General features: G+C 44.1%; 1 protein-coding gene across 1 annotated transcript in view; it reads left to right on the plus strand.

Annotated features, from left to right (window-relative positions):
* The first annotated feature begins 5,000 nt into the window (after positions 1–5,000).
* Positions 5,001–13,509, plus strand: part of LOC120905904 (pituitary homeobox homolog Ptx1-like) — a 54,343-nt gene continuing 45,834 nt past the window's right edge. Inside the window, 2 exon segments of the mRNA XM_040317217.1 lie at positions 5,001–5,322; positions 6,351–6,630. The gene's annotated coding sequence lies outside the window, so the exon portion shown is untranslated.

Raw genomic sequence — 13,509 nt, forward strand, 5'->3', positions numbered from 1 at the left:
TTCGGTCGAAAGAAGTTGTGATGGATGTGAGGAAGATTGTGCTTTAAAACTTGCCACTCCTTGAGGCGGGGGCCTGGGCTAGGGGCCTGGCAAGGGGCGAAGGTGGCCCGTACCTTTTTAAAGTTTGCCGTATTAATGACTATTAAGCGGAATTACTTTAAAGTGCGGCGTGACGGCGTATAATGGCGATGGGCAAAGGAGCGATCCGAAATTTAAAACTAATTTGCTACGCAATTGGAAATAGATTTGCAGCTCATTTTACCCGATAAGGAACGGTGACGGGCTGTAGACGGGTTAGGGCGGAATTGTACGAAATTCAATTGCTGTACTCGGGAAGCAGAGTATCTATTCGCTGCTGATTGTTGAGCTGTTAGAGGGGTTTCTTCAGCAGGAAGAAAGAACAAAAAGCAAAAAAGCATCCTTGCATTGTATTAAGATAACAGAGTTGGTTTAAGAACAGATATTCATAAAACATATTATTGAAAGAAACATACTTTCCCAGGCCAACTGCTCACTAGATGAACTTCTAGCAATACCTATCATTCGTTAAACGAGACATACTAATTGTATGTTTTTGAATTCAAATCAAAACGCCAGCAAATTCCTCCACCCTATTTACGAAACATAAGCAGTGATTTACACAACGCCCAACTATTTATGTACGATTTTTTTACGATAAAGCAACTGATAACAGAACCATAATATCTATGTTTGTGCTATATTCTTTTTCTTTGATTTGCTTCTTGGTGGCGATTGTAGTTTACAGGTATATGAGATATTTTTTAAAGCAAAAGTCTCAACTACGTGAAGAATGATCGCCAACTGTGAAATAATTGATGTCCGGCTTTGTAAAAGCATTTGCCACTGCCTCTAAACCAACGGGCTTCACCCACTAGTCAACTGTCCTGTTCTGAACATATCGTTCAATTACCAGGTTTACTAGCACTGTCATTTTGGTTAATGATACGACGGCAGTATGAACCTTAAGTTTATGGACAATCGTTTATTAGAGATCTGTTTACGCATAATTGATGAAGATACATGTAATGAAGATACCCAAAATGACACGAAAGTAATGAATGTAAAAAGGTATTCGATATACGGTTCAACTATTTAAAGTTAAAGTAAGAAGTTCATTCAATCATAAATGATTGGCCAGTTTACATCTGAATTTGTCGAAATATGTACAACAAATCTGTGAGTTGTTGCGGACGTGTGACCGATGTTCTATTTCTACTTTAACTGCATCCAAATGAATCATACATTATATAATAAATTAAAAAAATGCAAATAATAAGGATGATAAGCATAAAGAAAAATCTACGTACAGATTAATTAGGATGTATTAACTACATTTCAAAAAATTGATAGTCATATGTTTATGAATTGTTGGCTTATTAGATGCATGTAAATTGTTTGATTTTGGCCATATCGTGTAGCCTATTAGCTAAGCCTACCACGATGTTTTATTGGCCTGCTTAAGGCACACTTACTACTTCTTGAAGTTGTCTGAGTTCCATGTTCGAAGCCATTTGTTGTCAGCTAGTTTACTAAGATGTTTAGAAGATAAGCCTCCCGGATGTATCTTCTTCCCGGTCGTGTACCCATGCGGTAAGATCTACAACTCTATTTACCGAATAAAACGAATTACAAATTGTAGGCTCCAAACGCACAGTGAAGCCGCTTAAAGGTGCATATTTACTAGCTATCGCTACATATTTTCTACTGCTCTTAGAGCGCTACTGTGCTGCAATTAATTCTGTGCTATTTCCAAAACTAAAATCTTTAAACCATCGCCCCGAAGTTCCCTCCAGTCCTAGGTCCACAAGACAACCGCGCGATACTTGCGAGGTGAACGCCGGGGCGAGGGCGTACCACTCTGCCAAGATCTCTGTCTTGAGTGGTACTTCTATCGATCAAATTTGTATTCCCATTTCTTACAACCCAGCCGCCCATATTTTCTTCCTGCCGGTGGAGAGTCCGTGTCTCGCAGTTAACGCAGTTAGTCACAGCAGTGTAGTAAGTTCATAGAAGCGCCATAATTTGATATGCACCCTTCCTGTACATTTCGATCCGAGGAAATGGGCATCAGGGAAGGAAGATTTGGGGAGATGCTGGGAATAAGTATGCTTTCTGCTGCGGCAGTACCACACATGCAATTACTCGGGCGCCCGGCAGAACACGAAGCGCAAGGATCTATATATATCATGGCCGGTGGTATACCGTTGCCGCCAGATTATGTCGCGCGCGCTCTCCATAATCAGTACACAAGCGATGGATGCCTGTTTCGGCGAGCGAACGACGGTTTTCTGTGCGTGCGGTAGGCGGAGCTACCGGGCGAAGGGAACGCTACGCCCCGCCCAGCAAACGCCAGAAGCCGCCATCCTAGCTCCACCCCATCACGTTTTCTCTGTCGCGTGTTGGTTTCTCGCTTTGCTCGTGTTATGTTTTCCTTCGCTTTATCGTTTCAGTTGCGTGCTCATGTTTTCCCGTGTTTTATTTTCCGTTTCATTTTCTTCCCATTTATGCTTTTCATACCAGGTTCCCCCCAAACCGTTCTCGCTTCTTTTGTTTTTTTTTGTTTTAGCTTGAAAATACTTTTCTTTTCATTTCCAATTTGTAGCACAGTTTTTGAGTGGAGTTTTCTTGCTTAGCGGTTGTTGTTGTTGTTGTAGCTGTTTCGGGAAAATTGGTTGACATTAACGATTTGTTTCCATCCTTCCCACGATTCTGCTGAATGTTCGGTACCGTGGGTGCTTTTTTTGACCTGATGATTTTTATTCGCTTCTACGTGTCGTTAGGTTAAAACAAACAATGTACAATTTCTTTAAAAATATATAAATCACTTTCTTAGCAGAACGAAAAAAAAAAAAAATAATAATAAACAAAATGTCTTGGGACCGAAATCCGAAAACCTCATTCCAATTCAATCTTCCTCTTTTATGCTGCCAAGCGTATCTTCACGATTTCCTTACACCTGCACATGAGACAAGAGCGAGGGACAGAGAAAGATAGCAACAGACCTGGTGTGTGTGTGCGTGGATGTGCTGATATGCTGCACAAGAGGAAGCTGTAAATGGATGCCAAGTGATTGGAATGGCTCACCAGAACTGGTTTCGTGGTGGCTAAGTAAATCAAAAATCTATCCCATCCTAATATTTATCTGCTGCTGCAGCCATTCTACCCGTGCGACACTGGGAGGGAGGCGTGGGGGGCACTTGACGCAGAAAAGCGATGCTCTTAGCCCCGTAAAGTGCTTTCACACCGTAGTGAGTAAGAGCCTAAGGGGAAGGTCGATAGGATAAGTAACAAAACGGAAGAAGATTGATAATGTCAATGTTGTTACTTTGCTTATTGGCTTTGCGTGTGAATCTGTAAGAAAAAAAAAACAATAAGTTGAAATTCTACCATGAGCTGAAGTGCAAATCTATGACAGAAATTGGTAATAGAAATACAGTCTTACGAGTATGGTGACTTAATTATCTCTTCTAAAAAAATAAATAAATAATAAACACGTAGGGAGTCTAAATACAAAAATCCTTCTCGTTCAAAAACGTTATATAAACAAATTTTAGACTTTTATTTTTGTTACCATGCCACAATGAATAAACGTTACCATGCGAAGAATATCGACCAAAAAGAACCACCGCACATCGAACCAAAAAGGAACAAAAAACCGCGCAAGCAAAATATTTCACCCAACCACACGTAAGGTTGCCAATTTCCCCCAGTTTCCGGCCCACAATATATCGTACACATGATAAATGTACTAAAATATATAGATAAACGTAAAGACACACGGGCCCGCTCTTCGCTCTATATGGTGCGGAAATTCCGTGGTAGAGCCGCTACCACCCAACGAGCTTCAATCGGGCGTGTAACGAATGTAGTCAACGTGCAGTGTAAATACAACAACCAACGGCTTGAATTTTCGGCTAAAAATTATTGAGCATAACTAACCTACGCCTTCGCGGAGTGCTTCCAACCAAAACGTGTGACACACCACGTGCACCGCACTGGGGAGATTTCCATCGCTCCGGCTACAGCAAAGCATGTCGCGTGCGCCCTTCAAGCATCTTAAGTAGTGTATGCATGTGTGTGTATGGGTGTGTGCGTCTTTTCCTTTTATCTGTCTGGTGGGGATCTGAGCCGCCATTTGCTAGCGAGTGGCAGAGCACAGCAGGCATAAACTATTGCCAGGCGAAAGGAAGATCAAACTAACGTCAAAACAACGCGACCGGCCGTACAGTGTGCGCCACAGCACACACAGACACATACAGGCGCGCGCGAATGCGACAAAAAAAAACCCCTCAAAAACAAACCCTAAGTAGGCCTGTGGAAAAGCGAGAAAATTTTGGGCAAGCCCTTTCCTCAACTGCAGCAGTGTGCAGTGGGGCGACGAATGTTGTTTCGCCTGCCTTTTCCCGCATGCGAACATCGTTGCACGCCATCGGCAGCATCTGTTTGCTCTAGCCCGCGGGATTTCCTTCGAGTTTTTCTTCATTGGACAGGGAAGGTGTGCGAAGAGCAAGAGGAAAGAAAACAAACGCTAACGCAGAGGCAAACCCTGTCGCCGCTGCTGCTGCTCCTGCTCGCTGTGAGGAAAAGCCTGCACAGAAGATCCCTTTCCTCCCGCCCGGAGCGACGTTGAAGAAATGGGGCGTTGTATTGTGCAAGGGACAGTTGGACCAATAGGCGGCCTGCGTGCACACGTTGCTGTGCGCTCGCTCGCTCGCACTGCCACTTGAGGCAGTGCCGCGGCGTAGTTTGAGCGTGTCGCGTGCTCTCGCTTCCTCCCAGGCAAGAGCGAGAGCACACGCAATGCCCGAACACGCCGTCGGCCGGCCGTGAGTGGCGGGTGTTGCGCTGCACAACAGGGAAGGGGGCCCGCGGGCAACCAATATCGGTAGCTGCTCGCCACCTCCCTCTCCCCCTCCCCGGACCCCTTCTGGTCGGCGCGGGTAGGGGTTGCCCGCTAGCACCGGGCCCGGCAGCGAAACGGCCATACACATGCACCGTACAGTTCGTCGCGTTTGGTTAGTGGTCTCATCGTCGTCCGCTTGATCTATCGTTTGCGCTTCATCCGTGTCGACGTACGTGTTTTCTGTTCAGGGCCGCGCTGCTTACGAGCAGCGAGCAGCAAATCTACTTGAAAAGTCAACCGAAGCGCTCGCACAACGGTACGCACGCAGTTCCCTGGTGTTTAGTGTAGCGGTGCGGCAGAGTGTGTTTTTCACGGCGCTAGTGCGTATGTTGTGCGTTTTCCGCTCCCCGGGGCAGTGTTACAGAACAGCGCCCAACGTCAAGCAATACTTCGGGAAGGTAAACGAAGAAGAAGCAAAAGAAGAAAAGAAAAAAAAACCCGTATTAAGCTGGGATTTAGGTTGCTCTCGAGCGTTGTGCGCGGTCGAATAAGAGGTGGCTTAAGCGCTTAATGAGCTTTGCGAGGGGACTGCAAAAACAAACATACAGAGGCGCGCCTCAGCAAAAAAAAACATCGTTCACAGCCGTAAACAAACGAAAGGAAGCTGTGTAGATCCGTAGGGTTAGTGTGTGTGTGTTTTAGCCCCCAGGGTGACGACCTCGCGATCGTGGGGAACAAGATGCGTAATTGATAGGAAAAGTGGCAGTACAAATCACGATCTGGTTATCGGACGATTTAGCGCGAGTGCAAAGAAAAATACGGCAGCTACACAAAACTACAACCAATTCGACCTGCGGGAACACCCGAAGACAACGATCAATCAACAAAGCGAAAGCCACCTATGTTGATTTATTATCTCGAGATACTAGCGGACCTTCAGAAGGTAGGGCCTGAGCCAACACGTGTGCACTATTGCTATATAACTTGCATTGCAAAGTAGGCAGTGTGGCTGGATGGGATGTATAAGACATCGCACACTCGGGACCTGTAACGTTACGATTGTGGTGCAAAAACGTGGATTATAGCCAAACTTTGAGGACCTAACGCGTGACGTTCATGTGCATGTAGTGTGTATTAGTATCATCCGAGGTAAACAAAAAATCCACTTGGGAACTTTAGGTGAGGGTTTTCTTTTACACGAAACACACTCGCTATCGGCGCGAAACAGTGATGAACGCACAACAACCTAGCAAAATCTAGTCTTGGTGTGTGATCATTTGAACGTGTAATTTCCAGCGGTGTCGATAGACGACCAGTACCATACGGGAGCAGCTCGGTGTGTGCTATTGCTTCACTAGTGTGTCCGTTACAACAACACTCTTAATCCTTTATTCGTTTCCATATATTTGTTTTTTGTTTTGTTGCTAATGTATAATTTTCTCCAACATCTTAATCCCGCCAACAAAACCAAAATGCAAACCTTTAGTTCGTTCCTGTGCTTCTGGCCGGCGGTACGTACTTGAGTTTCAGTGTGTGCTGTGCCAGTGTCAGTGATTAGTTGTGATCGCGTGTCGTGATCGGAGCGAAGAAAAGCTTCTTCCTCACCCACACCCTCCCCAGCGAGCAGTTGCGCAAATCGTAACGCAAAACCCCCGAAACGAACCGTAGTGCGCACACTGGGTGCTGCTGGGTGTTGTGCGGCGGGGGGTGGCTCTATTAGTGGCTGGCGTGCGCGCGTATCCGTAACGCGAAAGACAAACACAAAGGTGAGCCTGCTACTGTCTAACACACAATCAATCCCCACAAATACCAATCCGAAATGACTGCCGGCGGTTGCTTTCGGTTGAGTCCAACAAACCGCGCAGGTAGATGAGTGCTTATCGGCAGACCTCTTCAATCAACTGGCCACCAGCGGCAAGCACTAGTAACGTCCAGGTAACGCGCAGGGATAATGGAGCCGCACTAAAACCGCCCCGCCTTTCCAATTCCTGGACAGGTTAGCACATGAGCGTTGTCCAGGTTGCGTAGCAAAAGAGCAGATCTGTGTGTAGCTGTTTTGAGTGTTTGCACAGTTGGTTACAAGTTTTAGTAGTTTTTGTTGCAGAAAAAAACAAATCAGCACCCCCTATTGGCACAGAATGAGCTTATAGAATTCTAGTTTATGTTGAATAGGGCTTTTTGAAATAGATATCAAAGTAATATGCTCAAATTATAGCTAACAACATATGAGCAAACAGTAATGAGAAAATAAGATCATTCTGGGAGCTTAGAATAGCATGCCTTATTAACACGCCCCTCGAAGCCATATTGTTATGGCGTACTTAGTAGGCGTGCAGCTTAACGTAACACCGACGCTATTTCAATTCTTATTTAGAGCCGATTTCTTCTAACGTCGACACTGGTTTGATTAGTTCAGAATAAGTTTTACAGATATTAAGCGTTTATTAATCAGAGATTTGATTGACACGAGAAAATGTGTCTAAAATGTTGATTTTGTGTTATGATGTGTGGTAGGCAACTCCATTCATCTCATGTTTGACATCTCTAACAGCACGGAAGGTTTTGTCAAACATACGCATTACTTGACTCAAACGGAGACTGGTTTGTTAAACAACTTTCCGTGAGATCGGAGCTACGGAAAGTATTTTGTTTTACAGTTCTACGGTAATATAGTAAATAATACACTAATAACAAGAAATTACATAAAGAAAGGAATTATTATCATTTATTACACTTAAGAGTGTGGGAATAACAAAATGCACTAGGAGTAGGGGAGTACTATAGAACCGTTTTCTTCCACGACAGGCTTAGCAAAACATTAGTACTCTCATGAAAAATGTTGCCAGAATCAAATAATAAAAGAAGAACAATAGAAGACGAGTAACATTTTTAACATTTTTGTACCGCTGCTTGCGTTTCTCGTTGGTGTTTGTTTTCAAAAAATAAGAACAGTGACAGACCAATTTGACAGCAATGTCTTGAGTAAACGAAAGCAATATTCAATAAAAACTGAGACCTCTCTAACAACCTGCTGTTAAACGAATACAATTTCCGTTCATTTAGAGTGGGTTTGTTTGACACTTTTCCGTATGATTCGGATAATTGCCCGGATCAACAAGGAACATCTGCTTGAGTCTGCCAGTTTCCTGATACACAGCTTTTGATTGTATGATTTTTAGAACTACTTACTTCTTGGAGATAAGGAACCCATTGTTTGTTTACCCTAACAACCCCCTGGCTGAAAAGAAAAGGTCACTCTCAATTCTATTGCAAATATGTTTTTATATTAAAAAACAAGATAAAGGAGAAGTTCGGTATACTGCATTATGAGTTTGACATTGCCCAAGAGTGATAAAGATTATGGGAAAGTAAAGATAGTCGAACCAAGGTCTAAAAGAAAGGGATGAGCTAGAAACGTATTGCTCAGTGTCATGTGATTCTAAGCAATTGTCCCACCGCACAGCCCCGAACAGATATGGCAGTGTGCTAATTGAGGCTCTAATATAGTGTGCGGCAGCATTGTGCTTATCATTTGCGTTTATGATAACCAACTTAACCGTAAATCTTCAATTAGAGCGCTGTGATGTTTGATGGACACGTTTAGATATTTTATCTATTTTACATTTTCGTGGTACAACTAAATTTTCCTAGACCTCCTAATCTGTTAGCGCTCTCGTGCACTGTGATAAATAAGGTTAAAATAGTCTGACTGGCATGGTACGTTATTGTTGCTACTACTGCCGCTGCTGCTGCAACTCGAGCGCATTCTCTATCCGTAATCAGGTAGCTAGGCTATTCCTTATCTCTTAACAGTGAGCCACCACTCTTGTATGCACACTGGCGCCTGGTCCCGTGTTGCTGTACCCATCTTTCTCGCCTTTTGCGCGGTCTCTCCCACCGTACTCGGCACCATGCTTCCGCCACCGTCGGGCCGGGTGCATCTTTTTGCCCCCGTTCCGGGTGCATCAGCGGTGCAGCGAAACGCGCGCGCGAGAAAGCACAAATACTGGGTAAAGATCTCCCGGGGTAATGTTTGATAACAAAAAGGTAGATCAATATTTGCTCACGCCTTCTCCTTTTCGCCCGCGGTGAAATAGCACCGAAATGGGAAGTGAAAAAGTCTAACGGCCGAGGGGCCGTACGGGCAAACTGACTGCGATGCCCCCAACACACACAAACGCACATGGCGCTGGTTAACCGTTCTTTAAACGAACGTTTATAAAGCTATCAACAACAAAAAAAGAACTCCTCTCTGAAGTGCGGTAGGGTTGATCTGGGTTGCCAGTGAAATGTATCTAAAGTGATAGAAAGGTGCACACTTTTTACTACGTACTACGCTTATTGACGTTTAGTAGTTGCATTAGTGTTACATTTTTGACGGATATTGTTTGGTTGTATTCCACATTTTTCCAAAGAAAACGGGACAGATTATTAGCATTTTAAAAATACATAAGATTGTTGTGTTTCAATGCATCTTAAAGTATACTATAAATATACAATACGTAGGACAGGAAGATTATGAGCAATGGAAATTTACCTGTTTAGAATTAAAGTTGAGGTACAACACCGTTCAAGTGTCAATTTTACATATACTAATTTTGTTATGGTGTAGGCAACAATGAGTAAAACTGCTTGGTGTTAATTGCATCGCACTTCCTTCGATTACATTTGAGCAAGTGAACCCATATGAGAGATTTGCTTCGATTTTTTCATCATCGGAAACACATTTAGAACAAGCACTAACAACACAGCTCAATACAACGGTGTACTATTTACACGTCATTTCGAGGTACAGCAAATCTGGAGCGCCGTACGCGCTGCTCCATTATCTAGATTTAGTCGATCCGTCGGCCGACGCTGTACCATTCCCCGACAGCCGACACAAATGAATCTTGGAGGTATCGTAGGGAAAAAAATGATACGACAAAAAAAAAAGAAACTTACTCTCTCATGTACACGCAACGATAAGATAACGCAACGTGTAGTGCGGTAGTGCCTCAGCGAACTCGGCATGTTTGTTGTTATACCTGATGTCGTTCGGTCGTTAGTTTTTGTTGTTGTTGGTGTTGTGTGTGCTGTGTTGTTGCTCTCGCTTTTCGTTTGGATTGTGTGAACCTTCGGTTGACAGAGAGTCTTTTTTTCTGCGTGGTCCGCGTAAACGACCTGTGCCGATGATCCGTTGCACCTAATGCACTGGGTCGCTTGAGCCGGCCCGCTAAGACACGACTGGATGGACAGTTTGCACCATTCCCGAGCCGTGTCTCGAGAAGCGGATGCTAAAGAGAGTGGCCCTACGAGGTGTGTTAATGCGTGTTTCGATTAGTGGTGTCGTGTCTGCTTTGCCGAGTTCACTTTTGTGCTTCTCGGCGACCGGCGACCGTGATCTGCTTCAATTCCTTACGATCTATCCGGGCGACAGCTTGTCGCCAAACGATGGCAAACGTAGTACGTTTGTTTATCGACACGTCAAACAAAGCACTGATCCCACGCAAGCTGTGTGCTTGACAGCAATGGTTACATGCTTGAGGACAATATTTCACTCTCATGAAATGTGCAGAAATCAAAACAATTGCATCGTGAGCTGTGTTGTACCGAGCATTTGATTGACTTTGTGATAGCGAAGATACACCGAAGAACTGTGGATGATTGGTTAGTTCTTCGAGTTTACTAAGGTTATTGAACTTAACTTAGTTTTAAAATTTTAGCCCGTAGAATGTTTGAAGGGAAGAATAGGATTTTTTAACATTGTTTTGTTGATTTTAGTGCTGCATAGAATAATACAGCGTAGCATGAAAGTTTTTCTCCATCGTTAATAAGAATTCCTGATTCGCGGGCGTCAAGACTTTGTTTTGATTCGAAGGACATTGCATAAAACTGTACACTTACTAACTTGGAGTAACCCACCAAGTAAGTTCGAGCACTACATTCGGACTTTCGTGCTATTTCCTTTGAAGTGGAGCCTTAAACTGCCCACCAACGTAAGGCCGTTTAAAATCCAATATGAGACCTCCTGGATTACACATACTTTGATTCTGTATTCCATCACCGGATCTCTTGAATGCACCTTGGGATAAATGTAAACAACACCGTGTTTTCGAGCAGGTACTCGAATCTAATTATAGCTTTGAGGCTAAAATAATCTAGACCGAAAATTGTAGGCTAGTTTATTGTGTGGTGTTGTATGGAGTGTGTACATGATTTCAGCCTCCAACTGTCAAACTCCATACAAAAAACTAACTAGAATCGTGAAGGGCCCCATGATGTGTCTTTTTTATTACATCGTTCTTGTTCCGCCGGGTCAATAACGTTACGGATTCTTTTGATTGGTTGTGTAGCAATTTTTATTCTGAATAATACCATAATGATATGGCACAACAATTTTTTTTAGAAGATGATAGAAGATGTTCCAGTATACACACTAATGAAATCTTTACGCTTTAAACCGGATTAATCGCACACAAATCTACATTGTTTGGAATTTCGAACAAATGCCACTTGGGTTGGGAACTAAGCCACACGATCGGCGTGCTCGGGGTTGGCTATAATTAAAGTAGTATTACATTGAACATGCAGAATAATGTGGAATGATTCGAAATGGAATGGTCCGAGTACAGTAGTAAAGTATGCATTAAACATTTTAAAGTGCCCAAAAGATAGCTGGAAATATGGAATCATCATCTGAAAACATGATTTCGTTCGTAAAAAAGTACGTTTCAACTCCCATCACATTGAATTAAACATGCTAATAAAGAAGTTTGTCCGTTGCAATACATTGACATAATACATTCGAGCCTTTATTGGTGAATTTGCAAAACACAACAAGACACGGGAACAACAGGGGCGTCTTACCTTTCACTACCTTGAGTATGGTTACGTTAATGTTTTCTCTAAATGTGGACCCACTGTTTGGGTGCCCGAGCTCGAGTGTTATGGAAAGCGAAGCATGAATAATACACCTTTCTTGCAGGATTTAAGCAAAATGGCTACACTCTTTTTGTAAGATGTCCACATAAAACCGAGGCCCTCCAATTGCGCTTGCCTCAAAAAAGAGAAAAAAAGAAAACATGTAACGATTGACACGAGTCTTTGCGGTGCAATAATCTAGCCCATCCGGGGCTCCGAAAAGCCAGCTAAGGCACAACCGTTACCGGTCTGCCGGAGCAAAAAGATTCGTCAAACTTTGCACGTTGACGTTGCGGGGGTTAGGATGAAGGTTTGGGGAGGACGTAAAAGTAAAATTTATTTCATTACCATGACTCCTGTTTCACCTCACCGTCCGAGAGCAATACAAAGCCGGCAAGGAAGAGCACACAACAGCATAATTGCCCGAAATGGGTAACAAAGTTCCTCTTCGTTGTTTAGTGCCAGTGGGGCCTCAAACAAAACCAACCGAAAAAAAGACGACAACCAAAAACTCCAAAGAAAAGATGGTTAAAGATCTCGAAATTGCCCTCTTGGGCCGGTCGTGAAGCAGTTGATTGAACGTCGTCCTTGGAACTGTCGACATACATCTAACGACGTGGAACTCCGCCCTATAACTCAGCAACTCGCCCCCTACACAAAACGAGCCGTAACCGGGCCGTAACGAAACCCACCGCTAGGCTCTTTGAAAATTTTATCGTTTTTTACCACTTCTTTTCGCAGGACGGTAGAGAGCCATGCCGTACCCGGTTGCTTATTTTTATCTTCTGCAACTCCTAAAGGCCACCCAGTGCCACCAGACGGTGGATGCTGTGGATGCTATCCCCAAGGTTTTGTATCGCCCACTTTCACCCCCGGGATAGACAGGACATACACTCACACACACACAGTCACAGGGGCGCGGACGATGGGGCACCATAGGAAGGCAGGGGGACAGATGTGGCGTGTCCGGGCGGCCTTACCCAGCGGCAGCTCAGAAAATTTGTGTTTCCCTTTTCGGCCCAGTGTCTTGGCGGCTCAACTTTACTCCTCCATATGTCATTCATAAATACCCGTCGTATAACACATGCACATGCCCTGTGTAAGACAGTGGAGCGTGCAGCACTAGGCAGGAGGGAAATAAAAACAGATCATAACCATAAACTATATCCTATCAACTTTATAAGCCATATTTTTGACTCGTTTTACTTGCCCGGCCCCGGGGTACCCGGGGACATTTGCGGTAGCGTAGGGTTACGGGACGGCAGCAGGCCGAACCGAGATGGCGTGTCTGTACATGCTCTACACTTTGTTGTGTTTCCTTGCCGGGGCATCGCTCTTCTTCTTGAAGGCAATTTTTCCGTACACCACACAGCGCCCGCACGAGGATACTTCCCATGGTTCTAGCCACTGGTTCCAGCGGATTGGACTGAGTGCCATAGAGAGAGAGAGAGTGCGAAGGAGTTCGGGGCAATGAAAAGACAACACTTTGGGTAGCTGGAAACAAGCGCGATGGCACGACTGTGTACTTCGGCCCCGGGGCGAAGATACACTATAACACATTCTTCCTGAGCGCTTGCAGCCGTTAATAATCTTCTTTATTATTGCGACTGTACTAACCCTCAATATTCAAGATGGTAGAGGATAGATAGGTAATTCATAAGCTCTCCTTTTGCCTTGTACCTAAACAATTCCAACTTGAGATTACGAGTGTGTAATATGTGGTCGTGTGCGGCGCTCTGTGT

Source organism: Anopheles arabiensis, chromosome X (assembly GCF_016920715.1).
Source record: "Anopheles arabiensis isolate DONGOLA chromosome X, AaraD3, whole genome shotgun sequence".
Lineage (NCBI taxonomy): Eukaryota > Metazoa > Arthropoda > Insecta > Diptera > Culicidae > Anopheles > Anopheles arabiensis.